The 17,960-nt window shown below is 37.5% G+C and overlaps 1 pseudogene; it reads left to right on the top strand.

Moving 5' to 3' along the window:
• Positions 1-15,351: 15,351 nt before the first annotated feature.
• On the top strand, positions 15,352-15,876 carry LOC149241496 (pentatricopeptide repeat-containing protein At4g02750 pseudogene; annotated as a pseudogene).
• The last annotated feature ends 2,084 nt before the right edge of the window (positions 15,877-17,960 follow it).

The following is a 17,960-nucleotide window of genomic DNA, read 5'->3' as shown; positions in this document are numbered from 1 at the left end:
AGTGGGAAGGCTGTGATCTGAATTGGATCCTTGAAAATTATCAGAGTTCTGTGACTGTTTTGAATCATGACAAACTTCAAAAACTTGTGAACAAAGAGTTATCAGGAAGGACCTCTGGACAGTGGTAGTTTGTAGCCAGCACGGAACAACGAGGACCTCGGTCAAAGCGTGCTAACCGTTGGCCCATGGAGACCACGTAGTGGCGCAAACTAGCAATTGGGAAATCCAGATTAGAAAACAAAGGCTAGTTCTGATGCGCGATTAGCGCTGGGAAAAACCCCTCGAAATGGAAAAGCCCCAAGCACTCAGTCGCAAGGAAACCAGAAAATCATGGGAAAAGCATTGAAATGATAGGCGGGTCCCGCGCTTCAAAACCGATGGTATATCAGAGGCATTTTGGGTGGTAAGAGGGTTTTTCAGGAGAACAAGTAATTCCATACACTGGATGACATGAGTCCGGTGGATGAGAGAGAAAACTGCTCTCATCACAAGCTAATGTTCGAGCAAGTCAACCACGCGTTAAGAGTGATAACCGTAGGATATTTGGGACCAAATCTAATGGCGGAGATTACACCCAATGGGAGACTGGATTTCGATGGAGAAATAAGCTACGACGCATAAAGGTTTGAAGTCTGACTTGACCACTGAGCTGGCAAATGAATCATTTCACAAAGTAACCGAAATAACAAATCGTCGAGGAAGAGCTGGCGCTTAGTTCATGAGAGCACAAGTGGCCACCTCCCGGTGAAACATTACACAGTAGCGATGACACAAAGGCAGGGAATTCTAAGAGAACAGTAGTAGGTGATCCAAAGAGACCGAAGAGGAAGCGAGCAGTCAAGGGACAGATTGGCTTTAAGCCATGAATAGACAGAGAACAAAAAATAGAGAAGGAGGGGACAATGAGACAGGGAGATAGAATAGAGAGCGAAGCAAGTAGCAGAGAACAGAGAACCGAGATGACCTATAGAGCTAAGGCAACATCAAGCAGACAGAACCAGGCTTGGGAGGTTCAGGAAATCCGTGAGAGGATATCTGTCGGGAACTGAGTACCAAGTTGGACTCATCCCATTAAGACCAGTTGAGGTCGAGACTTAGTAAGGGGGAGTATGTGCACCCTAGTGGCTTGGGGAATCCAAGTACCACCCTACTAAGCATCATCTGTTTCATGAGACTCAAATTGAGCTCCTCATTGTAAAAACTCTACTTAAAGACACAATAAAGAAGGCCACCACTGAAAGCTAGACCAGAGATGTAGCCCAAGAGGATTGGGTGAACTCCTTATTAAATTGTTGTGTTTTGCATTTGCTTGCTGTGTTTTCTCTTACTGTTTCCCAGTGTCTATGTATTTTGCAATTTTATCGATCCGTTGCCTAAGATAATATAGACACACACCAGCACATGAGTCTGTAATACCTTCATTAGTTAATTAACTGAGATCGTTTGCAAGTGATTTTTAGATCATATTCAGTGTTGGGTCCGCAACTATTTCCTAGTATAGCATGAAGTAGAGGTCTGTGGCACTCAGCTCAACAGAGGCTGAATACATGGCTACAAGTCAAGCAACATGTGAAGCAATATGGATGAGGAAAATAATTATGGGGCTATGCACTCAGGATATGGATTTGACTGTGATATATTGCGATAATCATAGTTGCATTAAGCTCTTTGATAATCTAGTATTTCATTATAGGTCCAAGCACATTGATATCTAACATCATCATTTTTGGGACTATGTGTAGAGGAGAATTCTGTTGCTACAATACATTCCAATTGTGGAGCAAGCTGTTGACATATTGGAAAAAGGATTGTCAAGAGGTAAATTCCCATTCCATAGGTGTAGGATAGGGGTGGTGGAAAATCCCTTTCTTGCTAAGAGAGAATGTTGAAAAAATGTAGGAAGAAAGGCTCAATTTGACTTTATCCTTAGCCAAATTGAGTAAATTGAATTTCCACATCAACGAACAACTTGGAGGTAGTTAAATAGTGTGACATGGCTTGTGTCACTCAGTCTACACAGTAAATTCGAGTTAGAAGACATGGAGTTCAGTTGAGCATGTGTGATTGCTAAATTTTAGTAATGAAGTTCAATTATTTTTAGTTGTATTCAATTAACTAACCTCTAACTATTGTTAGAGTCAGTTGATGGTCATTTTTGCAGTGGGACAATAGTCTAACTCATAGATATGTTAGCTAACTAATCAAGCAACCCAAAATAGCTAGTGTATGCAGAGAATTCAAGTTTCACAGTTGAAGTGGAGATGAAAAGGAAGAGTAACAACAAATGTAAACTAGTTTGAGTGTACATGTGTGCATGAGATTAGACAATCAATCCTTGGGAATTGTACAATAAATTGGAGGAAAATTCATAAATACTAGGAGCTAATTTCCTCAAGAATTGTGCAAGGAAATAGGAAGCTTGGTGAGCTGATATTTGGCTAAGTGTTGGCCAAAGTCTGTCATTGAGCAAGAGAACAATTATTCTTTTTTAGGTTGAGCTCAGAGCTGGAACTAATAATTGCAATAGTTTCTCAATTCAACTGATTAATGCAAAGAGGCTTGAGGGGTTTTTCCTAGTTGGGTTCCCTTAGAAATCATTGTGTATTTGTGATTTTTCTTGTTTCATGTCTATGCATGTTGTTCTAAATTGTGAGTTTCATTCCGTGTATAGTAGAGTAGAATTGTGTCTCTTGATTTTATATTAAATTTCTTGAGGAGTTGCAATTATATCAAATTTCTACATAGAATGAGGTTATATATACAATAATTTTAGTTAAAACTAACCAAATATGTATTCATTTTTGTTTTTATTATAGTTAATTTTTACTTAGAAAATATTTTGTTTTTATTTTGAAAGGCACATATGCAAGTTGAGATTGAACATGGAATGAATTACACATCCCCTCCTCTAGGCTATAGAATGTGCTTCTCAACAGAATAAGAATTTATATTTTCTAGTTGCTTTATATAATCTATGGACAATATTTTTAAGTATATTTAATACATACATATTGATATTGAAATATTATAATTAAATGTAAAATTTAATTATTTTAATTATGAACCACATTGCCCACATTAACATTAAAATGTTTCAATGTTAACATGAACCTTATTTCATTATTATTAACCTAAATACTTTATTTATGCCCCACATTGAATCTTTTCATTATTATTAATACTTTTAAAATGCTACGTATTAATTTTATATTAAAAAATGAATGAGTTACACATATTTCTCTTATTAAAAGGTATTTGAATTTCTTTACTTTTAATTATTTCCTCATTGTGATTGGAAGTGTCTATATATATCAAAATAGTTTAGTTAATTTTCTTATTAAAATATTTTTAAAAAGTATAAGAACTATACAACTTCCTCACACTCATATAAATTTGATGTTGAAATAAATTAATTTAGTGGGTGTTGATATAAATTAGTTAACATGCATATTCAAATAATGCATTTAAATTTTGTATTGAAATGCTTTTAAAAAGTATAGTAATTATACAAGTTATTCACAATCACTGAAAATATGACCTTTATTTACTTTATTTAGCTCTATAAATCTTATATAAAATTATGTTATTTTATATGGATATCGAAATATTTTATTTATGAATAAACATGAGAGTGAATTTTTTTTACCATGTCTCTTTCATATGGGTTGTAAAATCAAAACTAATCAAATCAAGACACTAAGAGTAGAATTATTTATAGTTTATGATATTTTTAATTAAAACTAACCAAATATGTATAATCATTTTTTTGTTATTATAATAGATAGTGTTTTTATTTTAAAAATATTTATTTTTATTTTAAAAGGGGTTTGAGCACAAAAGGAATTACACAGCTCCCAGGTACCAGTGTGGGAAAAAACTAACCTTGCAAGCATAGTGAGAGTGAAATTTTTTTGTTTGTAAGTTAGAAGCCTTTGTATTACTTGAACTGTACAAAATTACATGCTAGAGTGCTCTTTGGTCCAACAAATAGCAGTGGCCAAGAGGTTGTAAGTCAAAAGAGAGAGTAATAACGAAAGAGGATACATCTATCCAAAAAGGAGAAACCATATGTTCTCCAAAATTGTTCTTTGCATTCCATATTTTTTTTCAACATTAATCACATTATCTGTTTTTGGTGGACATTTTGAACCAAATATTGTGGTTCATCTTTGTCATGAGGATGAACCACAATAGTTGGTTCGAAACCTCGACCAAAAATTGATAATGTGATTAATCTGGAAGAACAATCTCAAAAACAAAATGGGTCACAAAATCTTGAAATCAAAAAATTGGAAAGGGGAAAGAAACTCAAAAAACACTAAAACGATGTGTAGTGGCTATGAAAAAAACTTACCCAAAGATGTGTGCTTCATCCAACCAATGCTTTGGAGGGTCTTCCCGAACCTCTAGGAAAGGATTGTAATATTCATAATCATTGGGGAGGAGAGCCTTGCAGACAGGGCATAACTGGACGTCGCTGGAGGCTCAATCTATTGAATGGTTTGTACTTTGACATGGAAGCTATCATGGATGCCTCTACTACCAAAGTGATTGGAGTCAGCAAGAGTGCTCTTGGTGACTTTGTGTGGCAACCAACTGTGAAGCCTGGTGTGATGTGTGCCCAATTAAACAAGGGATTGCTAGGTGGTTTCGTTAACAGTAACAGTTGAAGGGGAGGAGGAGTACTAGAGTTTCATGCCCAAGGTACCATCAATCCTATGAAGCGTGGCTCTTGTGTGAATAAAATGGAAATAGAGATCGAGAATGCTTCCTTCAAGCAAAGTGTCTTATCCTCCTGCTACCTGAAGTGGTGACCAAGAACATTGCATAAAGCCCAAAGGTTGTCTTTAGCGGTTCAGAGCTCGTGGGCTTCAACATCGACAACCATACGATGATGACGACAGGGGATATTGTTGTCAAAATTCCCATTTCCTTATTCATGCCAGGGTGGGATGGGTAGCTTGCTCCTTCGTCTACCACCTCTATGAGGGCACATGTGCCCTCACCATATCGACAACAATTCCTCCAAACCAAATTCCCATCTTGTTTGCAAGTTGTTAAGTTTTGGAGTTGTGATATTGTCTATTGTTGTGCCTCTTATCATAATGCCCAACTTGCCACACTTCATGACGAGTGTGGCCATAAATTCTTAGGGAGGGTACACTTGCCATCGACTACCTGTCTTAGACGTTAAGCATTGGGGAGAGCATGTTAGTGGCGATAATACATTTTGGGGGTGGGGTGTTATTCATGGAGGAAATTAATTCCTTTTAACTTTAGTTCATCACTTAGATCAGGGAGAATCATATTATTGATGTTTTCTAATATTTTTGAATAAAAATTAACAAGTATGTATGTTTATTCTTAGTTTTTATTATAGTTACATTGTTTGTTTGTTTAAATAATATTGTATTTTTATTTTAAAAGGGAAAGTGTTGGCTAAAGATTGAGTATGGAAGGATTTGTAGATCTATGTAACTTACAATATAACGATATTTTTAGCCATGGATATTCAAGCTCACTTTACCATAGATATTATTAACTTGTAAATATTTTTTGTTACAATATTATGGGTCAATACCATATGCCCAAAAGCCTTCTCTTATTTCACAATCAAAATATTTTATAAATATTTTATTTGAATTTATTTTTATGACATTTTTTAAACTAGATCTAAAAACAAAAAGATTATAATGACTTTTGAGATATAGTTAAACCATCTATCAAATTAAAATATATAAGGTATAAATTATGGGTATGGGTTAATGAGCACATGAAAACTAAATACTTACAATGTAATAAGATTTTTAACCATGGATATACCATGGATATTTTAACTTGTAAATAGGCTTTCTTACAATACCATGGGCCAATAACTTGGCTCATCAATACCACGTGCGGAAAGCCATTTCTCATATTCTAAATTTATTTGTATTACTTTTTTGCCCCATAGAAACACTCTCCAACCTAATATGGAAGATATTATGTAATGTCCAATTATGTAATGTTATTTAAACATTTTGACTCAATGAAATTACATAAAAATGAACCTAGATCAATATTAACTCTGGATCTACTAAGGGTCAAGACAGATCAAAGATCAAATCTCTTGAGATAAATGAAAAAAGATTTGATCCATCTCAATAATTAGTAGATCCAAAATTAACATGAATCTAAACGGATAGTGAACATCAAAGAGTGGTTGAGTCCATTGTTTTGGTAGGGTTTTAATCCACTAAAAAGCCACGATTTAACTCTCAGAAGCCATGGTACCATCATTCGGGTGAGAGCCGGGAGTGTGTGTAAAGGGCCATTGCATCAACAACATTGAGGTCAAGTGGCCATATATAAATTGCATCAATAGATCAAGAGACCATACGACTTGTCATAGAAGCTGAGAGAGGCCACGATAGATTTGATCTAAGATCTACAACCAATGGCAGCAAAATAAGACCAGACCTGTAAAGCCCCCAAGTCATCATCGCGAAGTTGGCGAGTCGGGCGCGTTGGGCAAACATGTTTAACTGGCGAGTTGGCATGAGCTGGCGGGCGTGCGATGCGCGAGACAAGCTGGTCACACATAACCGATGAGTCGAGGGGCGCATCCGAACAACGAGTTGGGCCAACCGAACGATCCAAGGAGCGTCGCATGAAGTCATGTGCGAAAATGACTATCTGTTGGCAGGCGGCAAGTTTATATGGGTGGGCGGTCCCGCACATGGGTGCCCCTCACCATAGGCCGACACAAAAGTATGGTGAATTAACAAAATGAAGGGTTGGCTTGACGGTGGTCGAAGCCCCCACCATGGGTGGACCACCATATATATTAGCGGCGGATTGGTGGAGAAAGACATCAACAAAACTCTTCAAGTGACCGAGCAAGCAAGAGTGTGAGCTGCAGACTTGGTGGAATTGAGAGAAGGGGGAAGTGCAGGCGGTGGTTAGGCCCAAGCACGGAGCCAAGGTGAGAACATAGTCGCGTGGAAGCCACAGAGCAAACGGGCAGTGTTAATGCAGGGCGAGCTGGTAGGTTGAACGCAGGTCGTGCGGTGGACATAATCGCAGGTTGAGCGACAGTGTAACCGCAAGTTAGAAGTGCGGCGAGCTAAACGCAGTGGGTGGGCACACATGAAGTGCGACGAGCAGGGGAAGGTGACTTGTCAGGCGGGATGTGCGCCCACAGCTCGTGCACACGAGCAGTTTGGGTGAGTGGTGAATAGAGGGTGTTGCGAGTCGATTGACACTGTAGTTTGGCAAGCGGGCAGGAGCACCCAAGGTAAAAAATGGGTGATCCGTGGGTTGGTTGACACAGTTGGGTTGATGAGTGGGCAAGAGCGTGTAGGGTGAAATGGCGGGCGACCCGCGAGTCAGGTGAAACAAAGTGTGAGTGTGGAGTTGGGTGCCACAGTGTAGGCAGGCCACAGGGTGTGTTCCAGGAGGGCGACATGACCAGGCAGCGCTACATGAGTCGGTTGAATGATAGGCACGACAAACAGAGGTTGAACAACGGTGAATGGTGGAGGTGGCCCGTGGGCACCTCTGCTCGGTGAAAGGCGAGGTTGCACGGTGGTGTAGTCTGGTTTGTAAAAGTTAGCATATTTTTGAGAGTTGGAACTTGGGGTTCCTCTCCAACTATGAATTTTATGTAAAGTAAGATTGTCATGATTATCATGGGCAGACTCATATTGCAGGGAGTTGCCCCTCCCATTATTTATCCATTGTGCACTTATGTTGAAATGATAATGATGATGAATGTGTTATAAATGTTTTCCACTGTACCTACAAAGAAAATACTTGGAAATTGAAAAATAAACTATGGAATGTTAGGCGTAATCCACATTTGTGACTATTGTTAAAAAGAAAATGGGTGGTGGTGTCGCAACCCTTCCTACGGTTGGAAGAGTATTGCTAGGGTAGGGGCGTGACAAGACATGTTTGAGCCGCGCCCACATTGCAAATCAATAATGATATCATGAGAGATATACTGTATCTGATAGTAGAAGCCCTTCAGGGGTTGAATAACATCATGCTTCCTACCTTTCATAAGCGGTGCAAAATTTTAAAATCATGGCAAAGTTCAACTTTGACACCTCTATTCTGAATTTGGAATATGACAACTTAATCTTTCAGTTACAACAAAGGTTTTACACCAACATTACATCGGCTCATCCAGATTGTGTCAAAACAAGCATGCAAAAGATTGTGTCTCTATTCTTAGAAGGAGATTCTAACATCTACAAGATACTAAGATCCAAATTTATGACCATTTGGAGGAAGAAACCAAATGTATCACCAGATGCCTATGATCTAGTCGATAAGTTGGTCAAGAAAAACATAAAATTTCTTAGAAGGTTGCTAACTAGGAAGGAGTTGAGAAGGATTTATGGAGGAAGCAATAACAAAACCTACAACAAGAATGAACTAAGGAGGAGAGGACTATGCTTTATCTGCAAGGGACATTGGACCCTTAACTATTCATGTCCAAGTGATAGGAAGGAGGAAACAAAGACAAAACAAGAGGAGATTCATTCAGATCATGGGGAGTCTTTTGTAGTTGGGTCTATTTATTTTCAGGATGGTGGCAACAACGTGATATTATTCAGGGAGACTTACAAAATGACAAGAATTTGGACGTGTGTGAGGAAATTCTATCTAATGGTATTTATGAGGTAGACTCCTATACAACTGAGTCCATAGATCTCCATGGGTATGTCCATAAAGAATATGAACATTCAAGTATAGATAGATGTCCGCCAGTGCTATGCTCGATAATTGGAGAGGATGAACAACGTAATTTCTTCACAAATGAAGGAAGCCAGGGAAATTTGAGTGAGGAGCCAGCAGTAGTGAACCAACATGATCATGAGGAGTAGCATGATAGATGTAATGTGAAAAATGAACCATTCCCATAGATCCAGTTAGAGGCTCAAGTTGAATATGTGGTTGTTGGGCATTCGGTGTAGAAAGGTACAGAGACATTCAGAAGAGCATGAGAATTTCCAGTAGAGAACTTTCAGGGAAATATCACACATTTCAAGACACATTTTATGATGTTGAAGAAGAGAGTTTGGAAAGTGTGAGACACTATCTTACAGGAGAACAGAAAAATGAGGAGCTCATAGGGGTATGTGTTGAGTCAGCAACCAAGTTGTCTAGTATAGAGGAACGTCACAAGTCACTCACAAGGCAATAGGAGGAATATAGTTGGGAGTTCCAGAGCAACCCTCTATATGAGTACATAGATAAAGCTTGCAAGGAGAGTAGGGAAGAGCTCTCAAAATGGATCATGTGGGGTGACCAAGTGGAGTAATATCAGTTGAGCAACAAGAAACAACAACATAGTATACTTATTCCATGTGCAAGAAGTCATGCATTAGATCCTTCCCACAAGATGGATTGGCGAGTGATTATGAGTTGGAACTATATTGATGGGTTGATTCTTAGGAGGATACCCATAGCCAAGGGAAAATTGCAGCTTAGACCCTTAGACAAGGGTAGTGACGGAGGTTGAGATGATATCATAACCCACATGTCTCAAGACTTAGGTGGAATTGGGATCGAGGTGAATCGATTGAGGGCATGATTAACAAAAGGATTGTTTGTGATCCAGGGATTAAAGGATTTTTATGGGATCCTCGTATCAATATATAGTTTCTTTTGTTATGGATAGAAGTGGATTGTTTGAGGGTAAGCAATCTTTGGGAAGAGGATTTGTAATATTCCATTTTCTTGATATGGTCAAAGTGGACAGAATCTTCCCATGGTATTTATAGTGATATTCACCCATGGTATTAGTCCATGGTATTCACCTTCGTTTTTTGAAGAAAAACAATAGAATAATGTTTCTAGAGAGTCCATCGAGCCTATAAAAGGGGATAGCGGCCAAACATTGGGATCATATTGAGTTTGTCATCCTATTATGTTTTGTTAAGAACTTGGCGAGGCCAGTTCTAGTTTGATCTTAGGGACGAAAACCCCGTGGGCATAATTATTTGCTGGATCCATTCAGGGTCCACAATTTTGCTTCAATATCTTTAATTTCTCCGTTGATAGGCAACCATACATGCATACATGCCACAAGCTCAGGCTTTAGTATGTCTTGTGTGGGCATGTAACTTTGTTTTCAGTTATTTACATAAATAAGAGGCTGCATTCTAAGATGTATTTTGTGTTCGGTGTTTTCACTACAATAATTTTATTAAAGAACCTAGAGTGTACCAGATCTATTAAAAATTTTGATATTTGGAATATTACACATATAATATTTAAACAAGGCCTATAAAAATAAATTTCAAACTTAAACACTTAACATTATTGTTTTATCAATTTTTAATCAATGTGACAATTTGTCATTATATAAATGTTCTTGAGAAACGTTGTTATGTTTTATTATTATCCTACCACAGGTATATCATTCGGTAATTGACTACCAAATTACTTAGCAATTGACCAAAAATTAAATTTTAGATTTTAAAGTGAACATTTGAAAAACAAAAATATTTATTTTTAAAAATTTAATATTTTGTATTTTCTTGAATTCTATTGGCCTTCGTCTTATTTAATAATGATTTCACTCATTGTCATACCTGTACCGAAGGTCGTGAACATTTACGCCGTAAGGCGTTCCCATTTGAAATAAATTATCCCAGCCGCCACCGTGTTCTATTGCTGACCGTCGATTTGTGGTGTTAGACGATTGAATGAACTGTGATCGTTGATCCAAAACTGTTCAACTGAACGGTTAATGAGGAAGCGAAACTGAACGGTTAATGAGAAAGCGGAAGCGGGACGGACGCACCGCCAGCTTCGCAGCTGATATGTGCTTGGCTCGCACTGCCAACTAGGGCTCTGCCTGGACTCGACCTCTGGTTTTGCTGTCAATCTTGTTGTTGGTAGGGTGTGAAGACACAGACAGTACGTCGTGCAGGCGGCGGAAGATCGCGCGTTCGAATTCCAGTAATTTATGTGTTACTACTGGTGTCATGAATTTCATATGTTTTCCCCTTTTATTTTCCTTATCGATTTCGACCATATTATGATAACTGGGGTTGGAGTTATTATAATTATCCTGAATCACCGACGGGTTTGTTTGCATTGCACATTCTTCTGTAAATACTGCAGATGTTAGGAGAAACCTTGAGTGTTATTGAGGTACTGGTTTCTATTCCGGGTTTTGTTAGAGAGGTTGGAACTCGGGTTTTACTCTTTATATCACGCATTGAAAATCCCTTTGTGGCGAAGTTTAGTAATATTACTGTATTTTACTGCACTTGGAAAACTGTTAAATTGTGTGCTGAAGATTACAAGTGATGGAATAAACAATTCCTTTCATTTTATTCTGATCAGCAAAAACAATCGCTCCCTGGCTTCGGAAAATATGCTCTGGTGTCGATGGTTGAATTGCATAATACAGACTTTCTTTGGCTTACGACACAGGCCTGTTAGATTTCTATTTTGCACGAACGTAACCCCATCCTTTTTGACATGTCCCCATCCTTCCTTTTTGACGTGCCATTTGAATGGGGCAGGGCACAACCAGAACGGAACCCTGGCGGATGGCTTAACTCACCAATGGTCCATTAGAAACAACCCGAAATTGTGTTATAAGTGGCGCTAAAAGTTTTGGAAAATGCTAATTTTGATTGTTGGTATCTTTTGCTCAACAGTTGGTTGGTATGACTTCTGTCCTTCTGCAGAAGGACAGTAAATCTGTCATCAAAGATTAGACTAACCCTGCAACTGTGGAATCCCCTGTCAGGTAAAACCCACATGTTAACATGCACTAAGCTTCCTAGCTGCACCGCAAAGCACATTCAGTTTCGCTTGGGGGGCAGGTTTGAGGAGTAATGATTCCACCAAATTCTTCTGCAGCTTGCACCCTTCTTCAGCACATTTTGACGTGTCATTATGGTGGGGTGGACCACATTTAGAATGAAACAATGGGAGATGGTCTAATGTTCTGTCAACCTCACCAGCGAACCAATGTCCTGTTGGTGAATCCACACTTGATTTTGGAAAAAAAGAAACCTAATATTGCCTTCTGTGATCAAGGTAATGTCCTTCCTCAGGCAGAATCCACACTTGATTTTGTAAAAGATCTTAAGAGTAGCAACTGTGGAATGCAGAGAGAGTTAAGGAGTTTGGATGTGCTCCTAGCATGCCATGTGATATAGAACTTTAAATGCTTAATTAGTGCAATAAGTTAAAACATGATATGTTCTCGGAGCCAACTTAGATTAATGAAAATCTATGGAAGCAGGGGCATTGAAATTGGATAGCATAAAGAGACTGGGATCTCTTTGATTGCACTTATGTAGAAGCCATATAATTCTGACATGAAGCACACAAAGATTTTCTGGCACCAATCAGGATGAGGCACCAACCTCTTAAGAAATATAGGCACCATCTTGATAAATGCTTAATAGAATTCCTTGATGATGACTTTAGCTTAGTTTTGTACTGCTCCTCTATTCTGTTTATGTTTTGCAGTGAGATAAATTTCTGCCTTGATCTACTTTTTTTTCTTTCAAATATCATTTTCATCTTAAAATAAATCTAAACTCCTAAAAACAATGCTCTGTAATTAAAATTCCCATCAATCAAATGGAACTATAAATTCCAACAAAGTTCTTACTAGATTTAAAAAGCATTTGTAGAGTTTTACACTATTTAACTCACTTCTTGACACTTCATTAATCATCGACCATGCATTTGTAATTAGTCCATTTGCGTACTAAAAAGTCATCGAGCCTATCAACAAACTCATCCTTGCCACCATGCCCTCTTCATCCTATAATTCTTGAAACCAGGAGCAAAAATTACAGTAAAATAATAGTGAACTGCCTAAATTTGGACTCCGCATGGATCAGAGCCCAGGTTTGGGCCTCAATAAAAGGAAGGCCTCGTACACAGAGAGAACTGCAAGAAAAAGGTTTCCATTTAGATATGAAAGAAACTAACATACATGTCTGCAATATTCCACCCTAACTTCAGATTCCAGCACACCACCTTCACAAATAGTGAGACCGGGCCAGCAGAACAATGCCAATGCAGAATCACTGATAAAAATACCATATGCAAAGCACAGAAAATAATCACAGAAAACAGAAGCTTATAAACCCATCTGTAGCATCCACCCATGCTATTATGACAATTGGCAACAGATGGGTGGGGCACTAGGCCATGGATAGGAATTCGATTAAGCCAAGGATGGATACTCACAGATGGGAATGGTATTAGGCAAAAGATAGATATTCATACATAGGTATCCAACCCTGATTAAGAATGGAAATCATAGATGGGTATATGCTTGCATTCTGAGATAGTCATATTACAGACTGGGGATGGAAATTCAGAGTTGGGTATGAATGGGACCAAGTATGGAACTTTATAAATTGGTAGACTGCCAGAAACCTGATAATTATATTTTATAGACTGATTAAACATAAAACTTTGATTGAGACATCAATTAGATTATTAGACTATGCCAAGGATGGATATAGAAAGATGGGCATGATATTAAGTTAACTGGGGATGGATATCCAGAAATGGGTAGTGCATTAGGCTGAAGTTAAACAAATTTAGGATCCACTGAAGCAAGTTTTGTATAGACTGATTCATATTTGTGTAGTCACTTTATAAAATCCATTTGAAACCCAATCTTTTAGGTAAACAGGGTCTATATTAGCTAAAATGCACCTTCAAAGATAGAAAGAAACTACAACTCACTCGACAGTAAATATTAGTAGTAAAGGAACATGGAAAGCCCATTTCCACTGCTCAAGCACTGATCAGTTTATTTATTTGGCACTGAGAAGCAGACATGAATCCGACTTGAATGAACAGGGCGACTGATGTTTGTACCTTTAATAGCGCCTTGTGTGGGGAAAATTCCTAACATCTATTGGACACCATCTATGATTTGTCATTGAAAAGGAATTCCTGGTGGAGGTGATGTGGGCCTTCTGAAAGAACTTTGAAACCTACATTTCCTCTACGGCTTTATGAATGCTTTCTTCTAAAGGCGATGGGGTATAGTCGTTTCAGTAGTCCAATCTTTTCATGGTTTTTTGCCGAAATGAATCAATCAAATTCCCATAATCCGCTGTTGGACCCCTAACTTGTGGCCAGTAAGCTCTCACCAATCCATCCCTTGGTTACAGTGCAGATTTTACTATTCGGTCTATTTCAGGGTCTACCCTAAGTTTAGTTCAAATGCCCTGCATTTCTTGTGAATTTTTGTTTCAATTTTCTAGAAATCCGAAACACTGACTCCATCCCAAAACATTTGAAATTTTGTGCAACTGCTAACTACCCCATGGGGATTCGGGGATCTCTAAAATTATCGCGATGCCAGATATTTCAAATCAAGTAAGGTATCAAAAACTGTAAATCGATAATCCGAAGAAACTGATACGTCTCAGTGAGCGTTTAGATTATCCGAAAGAAACTTAAACGTCTCAGTGAGCGTTTAGATTAGGGCTCTATTTCATGAGGTTGACAAAGTATAGTATAGATAAAATGCTGCTTTTTTCTTACCCGATAGGTGAGATTAAGAAACGATTTTACCTTGATATACTTGTAATTTCTATTGATTTGAGTGGCTGGTTTCATTGAACATCATCAAGTACATTAGTTCACAGGAAACCCAAAAAGATGAGATGTTCATTGTCGTTGAGTACATCATTACAATACATTTGGTGGAACTTTCACTTTGTGGGACAGTCTTTTCGTTGCTTAAGAGGCCCACACCAACCCTCATCTACAAGATGTCAGGGTTTGTCTGAGTAAAAACATGAATTGTGTGGTTGACCTTTCCACATTGGTAGGTAATTGATGTTTTGATAGATAGAAGATGGACGCAGAAACATATTTTTTTTTTTTTTTTTCCCTTTGTAATTTGGCGATATGATTTTTTTCATGAGACAGTGATGGGCTTTTATTTAAATTGTATGTTTTAATCCTAAAATGAATTTAGTGTCTTTTTTGTAAATTTATATCATAAAACTATAATTTTCTGATTTGTAAAATAGATAAAATATAAATAAATTTACTCTAAAAATAATAAACAAAAAAAATATGTAAGCATAATACAAAATATATAATACTGAATATATTTGAATGTGGATGCAAATATATTTGAATTATTAGTCATTTGCACAAAACCGAGGGACATATTATGTAAGATGAATATATAATATATAATACTGAATATATTTGAATGTGGATGCAAATATATTTGAATACAACTCGAATTATCAGTCATATGCACAAAACCGAGGGACATAGTGCGAAGAAATAATTAGAAGTGGTTTTCAGTGCAATGTATTTTTGTGTAACGCGCTTCTGGACATGTATGCAAAATGTGGAAGCATAGACAAGGCAAATGAAGTTTTCGACAAAATACATGGAAAAGATGTGGTTTTATGGAATTCAATGATTGCAGGATATGCAATGCATGGATGTGGCAAGGAGGCCTTGAAACTATTTCAAGAAATGCAACAATCTGGTATGAAACCGGACAGTGTTACCTTCGTCAATGTGTTGTCGGCATGCTGTCATGCAGGCCTAGTGGATGAGGGCCGAAAGTACTTTAATTCTATGAGTCAATGTTACCAGATCACACCTGTGATAGAACACTATGGCTGCATGGCTGACCTTGTTGGCCGTGCTGGGCACCTGGAAGAGGTTAAAGACTTGATAAGCAAAATGCCAATAACCCCTGATGCTACAGTCTGGGGGTGTTTGCTTGGTGCCTGTATCATACATAACAATACAGAGTTAGGAGAATACGCTGCAGAACACCTTTTTGAGTTGGATTGGAAAAATGCAGCAACTTATGTTGTGCTCTCAAATATCTATGCTTCAGTGGGCTGATGGGATGGTATTGAAAAGCTGAGAAAAACCATGAAAGATAGGGGGATTAAACCAACGGCTGGATGTAGTTGGATTGAAGTCAACAAGCAGGTGCATGCTTTCCTTGCACGAAATGGGTTGCACCCACTATAACATAAAAATCTGGAACTAATCCATGGTCACAAAATAATTTTAAGCAGATCATTGCAGCATGATTTGTCCAGCATGCTGTGGAGAATCAGAGATGAAGTTTAAAGGGCAGGGTATTCCTTTTTATGGAAAAGGCTTTGCCATTGGGAAGAAGTTAACCTGTTAACTCCAAAAATCAATAATAATACTCACGGTCCAAAAAGTGAAAATCAAACCAATATCTCCTACCAATTGGAGTAAAATTCAAATGCAGCTTTTCTAATGGAGGGGAAATATTCATGATTGATCTATGAAGAGCGAAATGATAGTTGGAGGTTATTGAAGTCTTCAAATTCAATCCTCGAGGAGCTGAATCAACAAATGCTTTTTGCAGCGAGATTTAAGCATATCTGGGTTTTAACTAACAACACTTGGGGACAGGATGTTGGGGATCTAATAAGGAAGAGAGCTCCCTTATTTGCACTACAGATGAAATTGTTCATTGCGTGCAAAAGATGGCCACCATTTTTAGCATGGATGATATCTTTTTGAACTAAAGGGCATTCAAAATAACAAGCAGTAATCAAAAGGCTAGGAAATGTTTTCCATGTATATACTTTAAGTGATGTGCTATTTGCTAGAATCTAGGCATTTTTTTCCCTTTTCTAACTCCTATTAGATGGCATTATAAATGATTCGCTATTCAGAAGAATCTAAATACTTTTTCCTTTTGTAACTTCAGAGTGAATCCCTTGGAGAAGAATGAAAAGTTGCAACCAAGATGAGATTTATCTTCAATAATTGCTGTAAATGAATCAATATGAATTAAAATCTCTAAAATTGGTACGACTTCATTGTAGTGTACTTGTAATAAATATTGAGTATTCTTTCAGAGTATGGGCTTGTTTATGCAAATGTGAAATATCAACCCCTGAGTACTTTTAACCTCTCTTAATCATTTACAAGCATTTAACGATACATCATGGATTAATCCAACCCGTGCACCATTTCGCTAGCACCTATGAGAGGCCACAGAGGCCATGTACAAGTTGTATATAGAAATCGATAGGCGAGATTAGTAAACAATTTTGCCTGTGACCCTCCCAGGAAAATTTGTAATTTCTATTGATGAGGTGTTGGCTTCGTTAGATCTCATTAATTATATTAGTTGATGGGATCCAAAAAGATGAGTTGTTGTCGATAACTTGATTAGCTTCAGAGATAACCTCCACAAACTGAGTTGGAGATTAATATTACATCATTGCAGTACTATGTTGCTTAGAGGGCACCTTTTCCAGACTACCAGTACACCATGGTAAATCCATGTCATCCCTCTGAAAGGCCAACTACAAGTTGTCTATGGAGCCCGATAGGTGAGATTAATAAATGATTTTACCTTGATATACTTGTAATTTCTATTGATTTGAGTGGCTGGTTTCATTGAACATCATCAAGTACATTAGTTCACAGGAAACCCAAAAATATGAGATGTTCATTGTCGTTGAGTACATCATTACAATACATTTGGTGGAACTTTCACTTTGTGGGACAGTCTTTTCATTGCTTAAGAGGCCCACACCAACCCTCATCTACAAGATGTCAGGGTTTATCTGAGTAAAAACATGAATTGGGTGTTTGACCTTTCCACATTGGTAGTTAATTGATGTTTTGATAGACAGAAGATGGACGCAGAAACATTTTGTTTTTTTTTTCCCTTTGTAATTTGGCGATATGATTTTTTTCATGAGACAATGATGGGCTTTTATTTAAATTGTATGTTTTAATCCTAAAATGAATTTAGTGTTTTTTTTAAATTTATATCATAAAACTATAATTTTCTGATTTGTAAAATAGATAAAATATAAATATATTTACTCTAAAAATAACAAACAAAAAAAAATATGTAAGAAGAATACAAAATATATAATACTGAATATATTTGAATGTGGATGCAAATATATTTGAATTATCAGTCA

Source organism: Pinus tabuliformis, chromosome 8 (genome assembly GCF_031772625.1).
Source record: "Pinus tabuliformis cultivar Carrire ecotype Pingquan chromosome 8, CPIR1, whole genome shotgun sequence".
Lineage (NCBI taxonomy): Eukaryota > Viridiplantae > Streptophyta > Pinopsida > Pinales > Pinaceae > Pinus > Pinus tabuliformis.
This window is presented reverse-complemented; position numbering and strand designations above follow the sequence as displayed.